A 14715-nucleotide genomic window follows, 5' to 3' on the forward strand; every position below is an offset into this window, starting at 1 on the left:
GAGTTAAAAGATCATAACTCTAGAACTGGAAGAGACTACAGAGTCTGTCTAGTCATAGAATCATAGATTTTAGAGCTGGAAGGAAGCTTGGAAGCCACTTTGATTTTACAAATGAGGAAACTGAGCCCTGGAGAGGTTAAGTAACAGGTCCAGAATCACAAATGTCTGGGGCAAGATTGAATTTGGTTTTTTTTCTAAATTTAAATAGAGCATTCCATCTATCATAGCTCCTTAATCCAATCCTTTTATTTCACAGATGAGAAAGGGGGCCCCACCTAGGGAAGCAAAGTGATTTGCCCTAAGGGGACAGTTGTAACCTCTAAGGTAAAATTTGAATCCAGATCTTTTGATTCTAGAGCCTCTACTCTCTACTGTACATGTACATTGGTAGTATAATAAATACAATTAAAATTCTTTACAAATCCATACTAAGTCATTGCTCAGAAATGACTACAGTACTGAATAACTGGCTATTTTCAGATAGTATATGATACCTGAAAAATATAAAATATTATACAAAAACATAATATTTTAAACAAAGCAGAGCTCTTTTGTAGTTAAAGAATTTTAGAGTTGTAAGAGCTCTCAGAGAGGAAAACACTAGAAAGAATGATAAATTTATAGTCAAAAGAACTAGGAGAGAGAGAGAGAGAGAAAGAGAGAGAGAGAGAAATATGGGGGTAGGGAGAGTCAAAGAGAGAGAGAGAGAGAATGCAATATCATCATATATTTAACTAGATGAACTGCTTTTTCCCTAGCTTCATGTTTCTCACTTTTAAAGAAAATGTGAAAGCTGAGTAGACTTGGCAATACTTTGAGGAAGATAATATTAAAGTCATTGCCTAGGCCAGATATATTAGTCAAAAGATAAAGCATAATGACTGCAGAGCTTTTTTATTTCAGCCAAAGTTGATATGAGTCTCAAAAGTCCTGAATGAAGTGTGTGTGTGTGTGTGTGTGTGTGTATAAACACACTTTTTTTTACAGTCTTATATCATGTGGTTTTTTTTTTTGTTTGTTTGTTTTTTTCTATATAGCACCAAGTTAAAGTATAAAAGCACAAAATTTTTCACTAACTTTGGAGGGGTTAGAATGGAGTAAGTTGATCTGTTTATTTGACCATTCTCCAACTTAACAATTATATTCCAAACAACATAGTTGGGTTACCTTGGTAATTTAAAAAATATCATTTTAGTCTCCATTTCCAGAATATTTTTCTCCTCCTATGAACTATCTTATAAGTGATATGCTAAAAATATCATGTATATTTAAAGATTCTTCTAAAAAAGAGAAAGTTCATTTAGAATCAGAAATCTAGATGTGACTGATTTGAATGTTTGGATTAGCATAAATTATTATATTACTATATAGAACTTCATAATTTTTACATTGTAACCTTAATACATTTTATTACCTAATTCTTTGGAAAGCAAGTCAATTACAACTAAAGTAAATAGAAGAAGGTTTATATTTAAAGAGAGGAAATGACTCAATATCTCTGAGGGAGACAGGGAGAGTCCTAAATTGAGGGGGAAGTAAAAGTGAATAAGCTGTTTAAAAAAATGTTTCTAAATATGCATCCAAGTTATGTATCAGCAATAGCATTTCTGTTACTAAAATATTTCATTTTCTGAATAAGATTTTTATATCAATACTTTTTTTTGTTCAAGAATATCAGGATGAAAGTTAATAAAGGCAGAATTTTCAAGAGAGTTAACTTGGAAAATTGAAACTGTATCTCATTTATTTCTTTGTTTGTTTGTTTTCTTTGTGACCCCTAAGGATATTAGAATAACAAAGACTTCCTTGAAACTTTGATCAGGGCAAACATGTGCACATTGCTTCCATAGGGATATATGTATAATCTGAAGGACATGCACTATGGGACAATGGTGAAATCCTTTACTAATTTCCATAACTGGGTGCTTTGTTAAAGAGGGCTGTCAAATAGGCCAGGAAGAGCATGGCTACACACAGTAGACTATAAAAGGAGAAGACAAACACTCTGCTCTCATTTCCTCTGGTTTGAGTGTGTCATTTGGGATTCTGCCAGTTCTCTTAGACTTCCAGTGTGGATAGGGGAAGGGCTTTCTCTTCCCCTTCCCAGCAGAAGCTTTGGCAGCTTTTACAAACATGGCATTGAAAATATGTACTTGCTAAGGTGAGCCAAAGCCTAGACTTTGTTGTCTACTGTTTGGTTCTTTCCGAACACAGGGGACCAAACAACAATTCTAAGAGATGGCTCTTTTCAGAGCTGCCTCAGTGGCTGCCTTGTGAATTTGCTTGACAGCTTAAGAATTCCAGTCAGGTTTTAGATGCCCAATGGGAACTATACAGTTTTTCCAGAAGAGGACAGATGATCATTGATAGGATCCCCTAGAATCTGAAAGGACATAGGAAACAAAGAGCATGTCCTGACTGGTCAGAAGAGCTGGACTTTTGAGTAGCTACTAAGATACTAAAGACTAAGGTCAAAGTAAAATGCCTATTCACAGATCTCATCAGTCTTCTCCTAGATGTCTTTTCTCCCTCCTAGAGAATATAAGAATAGTTATAGGTTATAGTTTACGGTGTTAAGTATATCTTAAAGCACCCTTTGAATCTTAAGTTTTCAGAATTTCTTTTGTGGTAGAGGAAATACATAGCCATCATATTCAGATCAGATAGTTACTATTTTTTCATTAAACAGCTTTTTTTTTTTTTTTTTTTTTTGAAGAATGGAATCTGTTTGTCTCTTTTGGAGATACTCTACACATTTACAGTAACCAACCTTTACTGAAATGATTTTTTTCTGTGGCTCTGAGATTAGGAACCCACGAATTCAAGAAAAACCCAACTACACCTCTTTGGGGTCTTATTTTCCCTAGACTGAACCTGATCCAATAGTTAAAGAGGTGAGGGTCTTGGGCCGTATGTGACATCAGCATTTATAGGAAGAATTCTTACTGTAAGCTCTATTTACCTCAATGTGGTATTGTAATATCATCACCAGGGGTCCTGTGTTTCTACTATTACTAGCAATGATAACAATGTTACAAGAAAGACAATAGCATTCTAGAATCAAATAAGACTTAAGGTTTAGAACTAATGTTTCTACAGCAAATCTTTTCTTTGGTCTCTTTGTTTTTAGCAATTCATTTTATTTCCCACAAATCCTCAGATAGCTCATTAACACCTTTGTATTTAGGTCAAGTTTCTATTCCTCAGAGCCTCTGCATGGTGCCCAGTCATATATTTTTATTCCTCTACTCAGATCTTTCCTTCCCTGAGACAACTTTAAAAAGTATCCCTCAGTACTTTTATGATTGTTTCTCCTTTAGCATCGATATCTTTTATATGTATTTGGTCAATTCTAGTAAGCTCAATAAAAAAGATATGCTTTGTGTATTAGAACAATAAAGGCAGGGTATGATTCTGATAATGTTAATTTTTCTTTAGTGGATTAGTGTTTTATTTAACACATATGCATATATGATAAAGATATTCAAATAAAATGGGATAGTATATATATATACATATATATATATATAAATATATAATACAGAATAACTTACAATGCATCTTAATTGAATTAGCATCTTATTTAACACATAAATAAATATGTGAAACACATATATGATCCAATCTAAGTAATTATTGAACCAGGATAAATAAAAGAAGCTACAATTTTTTTCATTTTATTTTTAAATTTATGAAATAAAATGAGCATTTCCACAATATAATAGAATAAAAGAAAGAATGGTTGCACATGAAACTGGAAATCTATTATGTATAACTTGTCATTCCTTTTTAAATATGTAATAAAATTATTATATAAATTTTTTCATTTTTTTTCTCTCCCCCCACACTCCAGAGACGGCTACCATTAGACACAAAAATACATATAATATATATGTATATATGTGTGTGTATGTATATATATATATATATATATATATATATATACATATATATATAATATGTACATATAAAATCATTCTATAAGTTTATCAATTAAAAGAAGCTATTCTTAAAGAGATAACTTAAAGAGATTTAAAAATAAGACATACAAAAGATGGTAAAACAGTATATTATCAAAAACAAAAATGGATGACAGATAAATGTTATAAGCACTCAGACAATGGAAAAACTGATCTGGCCTAAACAGTTAGGAAAATCTTCAATAATCTTGCAGAAATCTTGCAAATTTAGATGGTCTTTACAAGATAATAATAGTAATGGCACTTGTATTTGTTTTTTATGATCCATATAGCTATTCCAAAATCACAGAATCATGAAATTAGAAAGGGTCTCAGATGATATCCAGTCCAATCCATGGCTGGACAAACAACCTTTCTACAATACCACTGACAAATTACCCAGTCTTTTCTTGAAGATCTCCAGGAAAGGGAACCCACTACCAAAGCAGCCCATTTCATTTTTTATTCATTTCATATTTAGGAAATTCTCTGCTCATATTGAGCCCAAACATGCCTCTCTGTGACTTTCAATCAATAGTTCTTTATTCTGTCCTAGTAGAGGCCTGAACTGGAAGTCTGACTTGAATTCAATTCTTACTTCAGACACTTTCTGGATTTATGACCTTGAGAAAATCATTTAACCTCTGAGAGCCTCCATTTCTTCATCTGTAAAACAGTTAATAATACAGAGTGGTTTGAAAGATTTTTGGGTCACTCAGTACTTATAATACCTACCTTTGAGGTTGTTATGAGAAAACAGTATTTTATGAATCTTAAAACACTATTTAAATGTGAATTACTATTGTTATTCTGCATCCATAACTTTTTAAATATTTAAATATAGCTATTACAACTACCACTAGCTATGATCCCACTTTAGCCAGGTCTTGTTTAGGTTAAGCATCTCCTTTAACTAAACATGGCTTGACCTCAAGGCCCTTCACTCTCCAAAAGCGCAATGGCTTCTCTGGACAGCTTTCAAGTTTGTCAACCTCAGTTCCCTCAGCCAAATAATATATTTCCATTTTTCAGATGAGAAAACAAAACCCAACCATTCCATTTTTATCCATACTATGCCCCTGCATATATTGTATGATGCAGTCAAATTATAAGCAGACACAAAAAGAATTGTCCTGCACTTTCCTCCTTCCTACCTTTACTCACATTCTTCTCTAAGGCTGACATACCCTTTTCTCACCAACAGCCTATATCAAAAAGAAATCAAAGCTCCTGATTGGGAAATAAAGGATAATATCCATATCAATATCAACAAATATCAATATCAATAAAGAACCCAAAGTTCCCAATTGGGAAATAAGGGATGGAGAAGGAAAAGAAAGTAAGGACAATATGCTGGAATTTGTTCATTTTTCTTGGACTTATATAATTATTAAATATATTTAAATTAATCTTTTGTTTTATACAGTGTTGCCCATGTTATATGACTGGAATGTTTATTCTGGATAAAAGGTGCAAGTATCCTAAATTGGTCCACCCACAACTCACACCAAAGCTAAACTGAGACATGTTGTAGGAGGGAATCAGGGATTTCTACTGAGTTCTGAGCAGCTTTTAACTGAAAGTGTAGGTGGTGATAATGTTAAAAGTATCACTAAAAAAGCACTTAGAAAAATATACACACAAACTCATTATAAATTGATTTTTCACCCATATGGCTTTTCTATATAATATGTTTTGCTTGGGAGTCACTCTTCTATCTAATTTTCAGAATCCTCTATTAAAATGGAGAATCCTGGATCAGGACCTTAATATTAGAATCATATACTTGCACAATATTAAGTGCAAAAAAGTTTTTACGTGGATACTGTCAACACAACTCTTCCCAAAGAATAAAAAAAGGAAATTGGGAATTGAACTAAGGTTTCTCTTACTTCCTTGATAAGAGCTTAAAGTCAGAAATTACATAAAATGTTTTGACAGGTTCATACAGAACCAGACTTCATTTCAGCCAAGTGGTTTAATAAATGAATCAATCAACAAACATTTATTAATGTCAACTTGCTGGGCTATTAGATACCTAATAATTTTATGTGTATTGATCTTGATTTATTTAGATCAGTGATTCTCAAAGCAGAGACCAGGAACCCCACTGTTTCAGGGGGGTCTGTGAGGTCAAAACTTTTCATAATAATAGCATCATGCAATAATGTAGTGATAATAATAACACTTTTTAATTTCTTTTTTTTTTTTTTTTTTTTGAGGCTGGGGTTAAGTGACTTGCCCAGGGTCACACAGCTAGGAAGTGTTAAGTGTTTGAAATCAGATTTGAACTCAGGTCCTCCTGAATTCAGGGCTGGTGCTCTATCCACTGCGCCACCTAGCTGCCACCTAGCTGCCCCCTTAATTACTAATATAGAAAAGACAAGTAGACACAACATACGTACACAAAAGTTGGGGAGTGTCCTCAATAATTTTAAGAGTGTTAAAGGGGTCTTGATGGCAAAAAGTTTGAGAACTCCTAAACTAAATTATCAGCTACTTGAGGACAAAAATCACGTTTTCTATTTTTTATTATTCCTTTTAGCAGGAGTGCCAAACAGAGACACTAAACCATATATAAGGATTCTTGTGATAAACATGTTGACTTAGAAAACCACATTTAAAAATCATCTGTGTTTTATTTCATATTTATTTATTTTGTTAAATATTTCCCAATTTGCCTTTTAATCTGGCTTGGCTGAATTCTGCCCTTTATCATGTTCTTGGTATTTTACTCAAGACATACTTGTTGACTGGAGCAGTGGGGAGATTTTCTTCTTGGAAATTTGTGGGGAGTCATAAACCAATTAGAGAAAAAGGTACCTTTCATTAGAGGACAGTAGATAGCACAGTAAATAGAGTATCAGGCTTGGAATCAGGAAGACCTGAACTCAAATCCTGCACCAGACACTTACTAGCCATGTAACCCTAGGCTAATGCCCCCTTAACCGAAACTATCTCATATTTACTACTTCATGTTCTTTGTGTATTATTTTGTGTTTTATTTCCTGGATAGAATATAAGCTCCTTAAGAACAGAGACTGCTTCATTTTGTATTCTCATTCCTAGTACAGTGATTGATAATTAATAATTGATAAATTAAGACTGATTAATTGATAAGATCTTCATGAGATGGTAGCCTAGAGTCAAGTAAGGGAAGCAGTAAAAAGATGAACTTTCTCCATCTAAGCTACCATATTCATTGGGCTTTACTTTCTCTCTGTAGTAATTTCCTACCAACCTGATACCAACCATATGAGAAAAGTACACTCAATGTCATGTCAGTGTCCAGGACAGAAAAAACATGTCCCTTGCCTTCTCAGTGTCAGCATCCTAAAGGAAAGATATTTGTTTTTATTATACATCTGTTTAATACCATACTTTAGGAAATCATACTACAAATTATACAAAAGTATTGAAATTAATAGGAAACATACATTAATAGATTCCATGGTCTGGAAGAAAAGAAAAATTCTACCTTCACCTCACTCAGAAATGTAGTTTCTGAGCTCAAGAATGGAAGGAAAGGTCTTGCCAACTGCAAGAAGGAAATAGTAAGAAATAGTTGCTTATTTTTATTTCAAGGAAGACCAATCCAAAATGTGGTGAACTACTCCTTGATGATGAGAAATTAAAGCAAAGCCTAGAATATGCTATATCAAAAAGCAAAGAAAGACACTAACATCCTATAAACTTGAACAAATTCCACAGGAAAAAAGATTAAATTTCAATAAAATCAATGCTTTTCTGATAGTCAATAAACATTTTTAAAGAATCTACTATATGCCAGGTATGGTGCTAAGTCTCAGGGACACAAAAAAAAGAGGCAAAAGACAATTCTGGCCTTCAAAGAGTTTACAATCTAATGGGAAGACAATAAGCAAACAAAAAGTGTACAAACTATATATAAAGAAAAATAGAAAATAATTTAAAAAGAGAAGGCCCTAGAATTAAGAGAGATTGAGAAAGATTTCCTGTAGAAGAAAAACTTCTTGACTTTAGTTTGGACCTGAAGGAAGCTAGGGAAACCAGAAGGTAGAATTGAGCTGATTTTTTTCAAATGAAAATTTATTAGGAAAAATAAATTTTCTGCCTATGACACAAAGTTTGAAGGGATATTTAACATAAGTGACAGAGTATGTACCCTAAAAGATCTAGGTTAGACCACTGGACTAAATCATAAAGATCAAATATAAGAAAAAACATGTAAAGTCATGTACTTGTATTAAAATAATTGACTTTATAAGTGCAAGATGAGAGAGACATGGTGAGACAGAAGTTCATCTAAAAATATCTAGGGAACTACAAGTGCAATATGAATCAATATAACAGTCAAAATGGATAATGAGCTCATGGATTATGAGGCATAACTTCAAATATAAGGAGATGGTAATTCATCTGTACTCTGTCAAGGTCAGGCCAATTCTAAAGTATTGTTTTCAGTTTTGGGCAGCACCATTTAGGAATTTAATTAATGATCTGAAGAGTGTCTAGGGAAGAGCACTTCAGATGTTTCTTGTTTTTTGGGGTTTTTAAAAAAAAATAATAGATTTTTATTTTTCAAAATACCTGCAAAAATAGTTTTCAATATTCACCCTTGCAGAACTTTGTATTCCAAATTTTTTTTCCTCCTTCCCTCCTTCTCTCCTCCCCTAGACAGCAAGTATTCCAATATAGGTCAAACATGGGCACCTAAGATGTTGAAAAGTTTTGAATTTGTATAATATGTAGATGGATAGGAGGAACTGGAAATATTTTGTCAGGAAAAGGGAAAACCTAGGGAAGATATGATAGCTGTCTTCAAGTATTTCAAGGACTGCCAGTTGAAAGGATAAGACTTAGTCAATGTATACCTAGAGGAAAAAACTAGAAGCAATGGGTAGAGCTTTCAAAGAGAAAACTTTAGATTTTGCAACCAGAAAAATTCTTTAGAAGTAATCCATAATGGAATGGGCCAATTTGAGGTCTTCAAGCAGATTAAATGACTATTTATCTGATGTTTTTGTATTGGAGATTCTTTTTCAATATATTATTCAATACATGATTATATCATAATTGAGGTCCCTCCAAACTCTAAAATTTTGGGGTATGATGAAACTTAAGAAAGGTAAACAATTATATCTGGCAAGGTGATTGCTTATTGTTTATATGTTTCATGTAAGAGAATACTTTTGACTCCTAAAAGTCAATTCCTCTTCAAGTAAACATAAATGAAGGACAAAGAGTTTTGAGCACAGGTGTTCAAGGAAAAGTACTTTAGGGCAATGGGGTGAAGAAATGAAAGGATCCAAATACTGATGTTCCAAGGAGAAACCCTGAGTGAGGCCATTGAATTTAGGAATTATCAGAAATCCTTATATAAACAACCTTAAGTCTGAATGTAATTTGTTGTTCCAGAGTTCAGGATCTGATACATAAGTTGCAGGAAAGACAAGAGAAAGAGGAAATTAAAGAAGAACAATTTCAAAAGAGAAGGAGAAGAAAAAAATGTAGTAGATGATTTATATTTTTAACATAGTTCCAGCAAAAATCTACATAATCTGACTTTCATATAGAAATTAGTAAATACTTGTGGATTATAATGTAATAATAATAAGATTAATGAGTCTAGTAGTGCAGTGGATAGAATGCAGGTTTGAAGTCAGAAAGACAAATTCTGATCTGGCCTCAGACATTTACTGGCTCTGTGATCCTGGGCAAGTCACTTAAACCTGGTTGTCTCAGTTCCTTATCTGTAAAATAATTTGGGGAAGGAAATGGCAAAACTATTCCAGTATTTTTGCTAAATAGGGATATGAAGAATCAAATCTGACTGACACAACTTAACAACAATAAGGTTTTTAATCTGCCCATTGTTCTATTAAGGCTGCAACAAATGTAAACATCTAATTAGAAGATTTTAGAAAATTATGAAATATTTAGTTATGGCTACTAATGCCTATAGTTGCTGCCCTTGAGATTGACAGATTTTGAGCAGCAATGGACTAGGCCCATTAGGACTGCTAAATTTGCTATAAATGTGATGACTCTGGGTTGCCAGAACAGGATCAGAAACAAGCCCAAATCAGAAACTGGAGCAGGTCAAAACTCCTATGCAGATCAGAGTGAGGAAAATCTTTGTTTAGCCTCTGTATTTCCAGTCTAGACACGATTTTTTAAATTAAAGAAAAAGAGAAAAAGGAAAATATGAAATATAAACATAACAGTGGAGTAGTTGGAGTATTCAATGGAGTTTGACTGGAAATAAATACTTTAATATTAACTTCAAGGATCTAAAATTTTTTTTTATACATTCGTATCCTCTCCAACTATACTGATTATAATCCTTTCATGCTTTGCTCTGGCCAAAAGATATATTATTTGCCTTTAGTTAGTCTTCTGACAATATGTGTCTCCAAATGTGCCCAAGTGACAGATACATAATCCCTGATCTTGCTTATACTCAAAGCCTTTCCAATTTGATAGGATCTATTAGAGTCTGGGTTAGTTTGAAGTTTCTGTAAGGGACTCAGTAGTCTGGAATCAAACTTCATTGAGAATTCATCAAAATTTATTATAAATATATCAACCTATATGTATATATATATGTAAATGAATGAATGAAATTTATTATAAATAACAAAATTATTATAAAATAATATGACAGAAAATGGAAACATTGACTAAATGAAAAAAAAGTTTGCTTGAGTATTTAAACAAACTTACCAAGTATTTTTCAATTAATTGAAAATACTGTAACTTTTTAAAGTAATAATCATATTTTTAGCATTGATGAAAAAATAGTGAATTATTTTCTGTATAGTAAAGTGAAGGTGAAAGTACACATTTTTTTCAACTTAAAATATCCCCTTCATCAATAGTAACTTTGATGCTTTAATTTGATTTTTAAAATCTATTTTATGACTTCTAAATTTATTATAAACATAGGAAATTCTCAAAATGATTTTCTGTAGCAAAAGATTTAGCTAAATCTGGTTTTTTTGTAAATAATTATTCTATGAAATTTATCATTTACAGTTTTATTCTAAATACTCAAAATATTAGACAATTGAAGAAAATAGGAATAGAAACCAGGTTTTGTTTTTTTTTATCTTGATTATGTTACAATTTCACCTCAATTCTTAAATTGGGCCCATACTTAACAATAATAATCTAATAATAATTGTTGGTTTGTTGTTCAGTTATGTCTGACTCTTCATGACACTATTTGGAGTTTTCTTGGCAAAAATACTAGAAGGGTTTGCCATTTCCTTCTCCAGTTAATTTTACAGATGAAGAAACTGAGGCAAATAAGGTTAAGTGGCATTCCCTGAGTCACACAACCAATAAGTGTCTTGGGCCAGATTTGAATTTAGGAAGATGAATCTTCCTGATTCCAGGCCTTATGCTAAATCTTTTGGACCACCCAGCTGCTAAATCTAGTAAGACATGTCTGCCATGTTCTTTTCTCAAAGTCACATAAATCAAAAGCTGGAAGATATTGTTTCTTCCAGCTAGATTTGTAAATTCCTCAAGGGCATAAACTCACTCACTTTTGCCTTTGTAGCCTCAGCACCAAGAATATTGGATGGAACACATTAGATACTTAATAAAGATTTGCAGATTGATTGAAGAGGAGATTGAAGATCAACTAGTCTAACTACTCTCTTCACTTTATAGATGAGTAAACTAAATTCTAAAGAGAGTAATGGACTTGCCCAAAATTACACAGATAGTAAATAGAAAAGTCTGTTCAAACCCCAATCCTCTAACTATAAAGCCTTATCATCTCTTTTGCCCAGGAAAATGAACCTCTTGTTTGTTTGAAGCCATTAACAGATATCCCCAACATTTAGCATCATCAGGATATTGGAGTGTGTGTGTGTGTGTGTGTGTGTGTGTGTGTGTGTGTGTGTGCATGTATAAGACATACACACACACACATATATATATATATATGTTTATAATATTCATAATATTTTAAAATTCTCTATACTATTACCAAATAGATTTAAAAAAAAAATAACTACAGTTGATAGTGGATCTTTATAAAATATTCTGGTGGTTCAGCACTTAGTCAAAAAGAATGAAACCACAGTAACAATTCTATTTTCAGTAATATGCTGACTTTCCTGGTAACACTAGTAGAGAGCAGTGAATAAACAAAAAACATGTTTAAGTTTAGAAACAGAGGCAATAAAATCAGAATTTGCTAAAAGAGACAGGTTCACCTGGAAAGGACAACCATTTCACAGTGAAACAAGATAAGGAATAGAAAATATTAATTTTCAGCATTTTAGGAAGACATTTTAGCAAAATGAATTGACAATTTATTACTTTCAATCTTTAGTTGTTTTTTCCAAGAAAATTTCATTACAACTATATCCCTAATAAAAGGGAAAAAAAACTTATAAGATATTAAATTAAATCTTGAATAATAAGGACCCAATTGATTAGAATATTTTTTTTTCCAAAACATCCATGCCAGGAAGTTCAGAATACTAAAATTATCATATAAGGAAGGGTGGCATATACAACTCTATAAAGCAAGTCAGCTTTTTGAGGGGGATATTGTATTGTTTGAAGATAGCCCTACAAGGCTGGGAAGCTGCTTAGAGAACTTTAACTGAGGACCTAGGAAACGCTGATCAGAAACCCAGTCAGATCACAAAACTGATACAAGGAGTTTTCTCACAATTGTACATCTCAAGTGACCTAAGTGTCTTATCTGAAAACTGGCCCCATACTGATCAATTAGTTATTGTTTCCATGTTCATTTGATTGTTCATAGACACTTGGGGTTAGGGGGAGGATACCTCCTTTTCTGATTTCAGGGAATTGTATCTGTTTACTTTCTCCTTCCCAATTTGGAAAATCCCTAATCTTTCATCCAGTTAAAAATCAAATTACCTAATGTTGTATCCTAGTTAATTATTTCCTTTTAATTAATTGGTCTTTTTTATTATTATTTTTTTAATGTTTAAAAATCTGTCTCCCCATATTCAAGGTCCAGCCTTAAGCTGAAGAAGGGCCAGGTCATAATTTGTTAGGCAACTGGCATTCATTGCTTAATAAATGGATATGCTTGGAAGATAAACTCTGTTTCCTCAATCATTTTATCTTTTACCCATCACATCTCCAAATATGCATTCACTTTAGAGTAATGGGATAATATGGCAACTCCTTCAAGTAAGCTTCCCTGCTTTCCTTTTTGTTTAGAAGAAAAGGGTTCTAAGATAGTGACTGGCAGAATACAAGGTGTCATTTTATTTCTGCTTCCAAATTTATACTGTGGGATCTTTGAACCCAGTAATTGACTGAGAGAGAATGGAACTAGGAGATTGGAATGTTTCCTAATTTATTTGAGGTTTGCTAACAAGAGATGTAAAGAATCTTACCTATGATCTTGGATAGTATGGGGTCATTTGGGCTCAGATGGACATTACTTATGATGTTATAATTGCAGAATCAAGAGGAGGTCTTAGGTTTCTAGGAGGAAATAAAAACAAAGCAATAATTAATTAAAACTCTATAGGTACACAAAGGTCTTCTCAGAAGTTTCTTCCTCTTACATTGACTGGTCAGTGCCAGTGGAATGGTCTTGGGTTAATTTCTCAGACTGAGGATCAAAGGGTTTAGGAAGTTGCTTATAGCTTTTTCTCTTAGGATTCTATGTAGAAATTTTACATAGAAATATTAACTCAGATTCTAAAAGAGAAAGAAAATAAACTTCTAGTATACAAAGATCCTAACAAAGGGGGAAAGACTTTAATTATTAATATAGTTATATATGGATGTATGTGTAATGTTCCTATTTCTAGCAAGAAATTTCAGTTCATTTACATTGTCCAGTGAAGAAGAATGACACTTAGAATTATACAATTCTAGGAAATAAATATAGTCTTATACATTGTTTAAAAAAAAAAAAAGTTAGAATTGGGAGGATTATAGAAATCACAAATCAGATAGCCTAAATGAATTGTGTCAGTCATAGTTTAAAAGGCTATACAATTTATGGCAACTCTGAAGTACAATAAGGTACAAACTACAACTGAAAGCTTTTCCCACACACTTTACCTCCAACAAGTCTCTCTCACTATGGAATCTCTGTTGTGCTATATTAAAATATGAGTTTCTAGGGCAAATTTTTTCATACTCTTACAGTTGTAAGGCTTCTCTGTAGTGGGTCTTCTCTGATGAACAAGGTTTGATCTCAAACTGAAGGTTTTTCTACACTTATAATCTCCACTAGCATTATCTCCAGTATGGAATCTCTGATACTAAATAAAGCATAAGCTCCAGAAGAGTATAAAGTCCCTAAAGGCAGAATTTTTTTTTTCTGTTTTTATATTACCAACATTTAAAAGGGTGCCTTGAGTTCAGGAGAAATTTAATAAATATTTGTCACTTGGGTTTAAATGAATTCTATGTTGACTCCTTTAAGATTCTCTTGGATCATTATATTACTGAGAAAAGCTAAGTCATTCACATAGTTCATCATACAATATTGCTGTTACTATGTACAACATTCTCCTAGTTCTTCTCACTTCATTTTGTATGAATTCATTTAAATCTTCCCAGTTTTTTCTGAAATAATCCTATTCATTAGTTCTTGTGTACAATAATATTTCATCACAATCATATAACACAGCTTGTTTAGCCATTCCCAATTGATGGTCATCCCTTTGATTTCCAATTTTCAGCCACCACAAAAAGAGCCGCTATAAATATATTTATATAAATAAGTCTTTTCCATTTTCTTTTGATGTCTTTGTGA

This window comes from Sminthopsis crassicaudata, chromosome 2, assembly GCF_048593235.1.
Source record: "Sminthopsis crassicaudata isolate SCR6 chromosome 2, ASM4859323v1, whole genome shotgun sequence".
Lineage (NCBI taxonomy): Eukaryota > Metazoa > Chordata > Mammalia > Dasyuromorphia > Dasyuridae > Sminthopsis > Sminthopsis crassicaudata.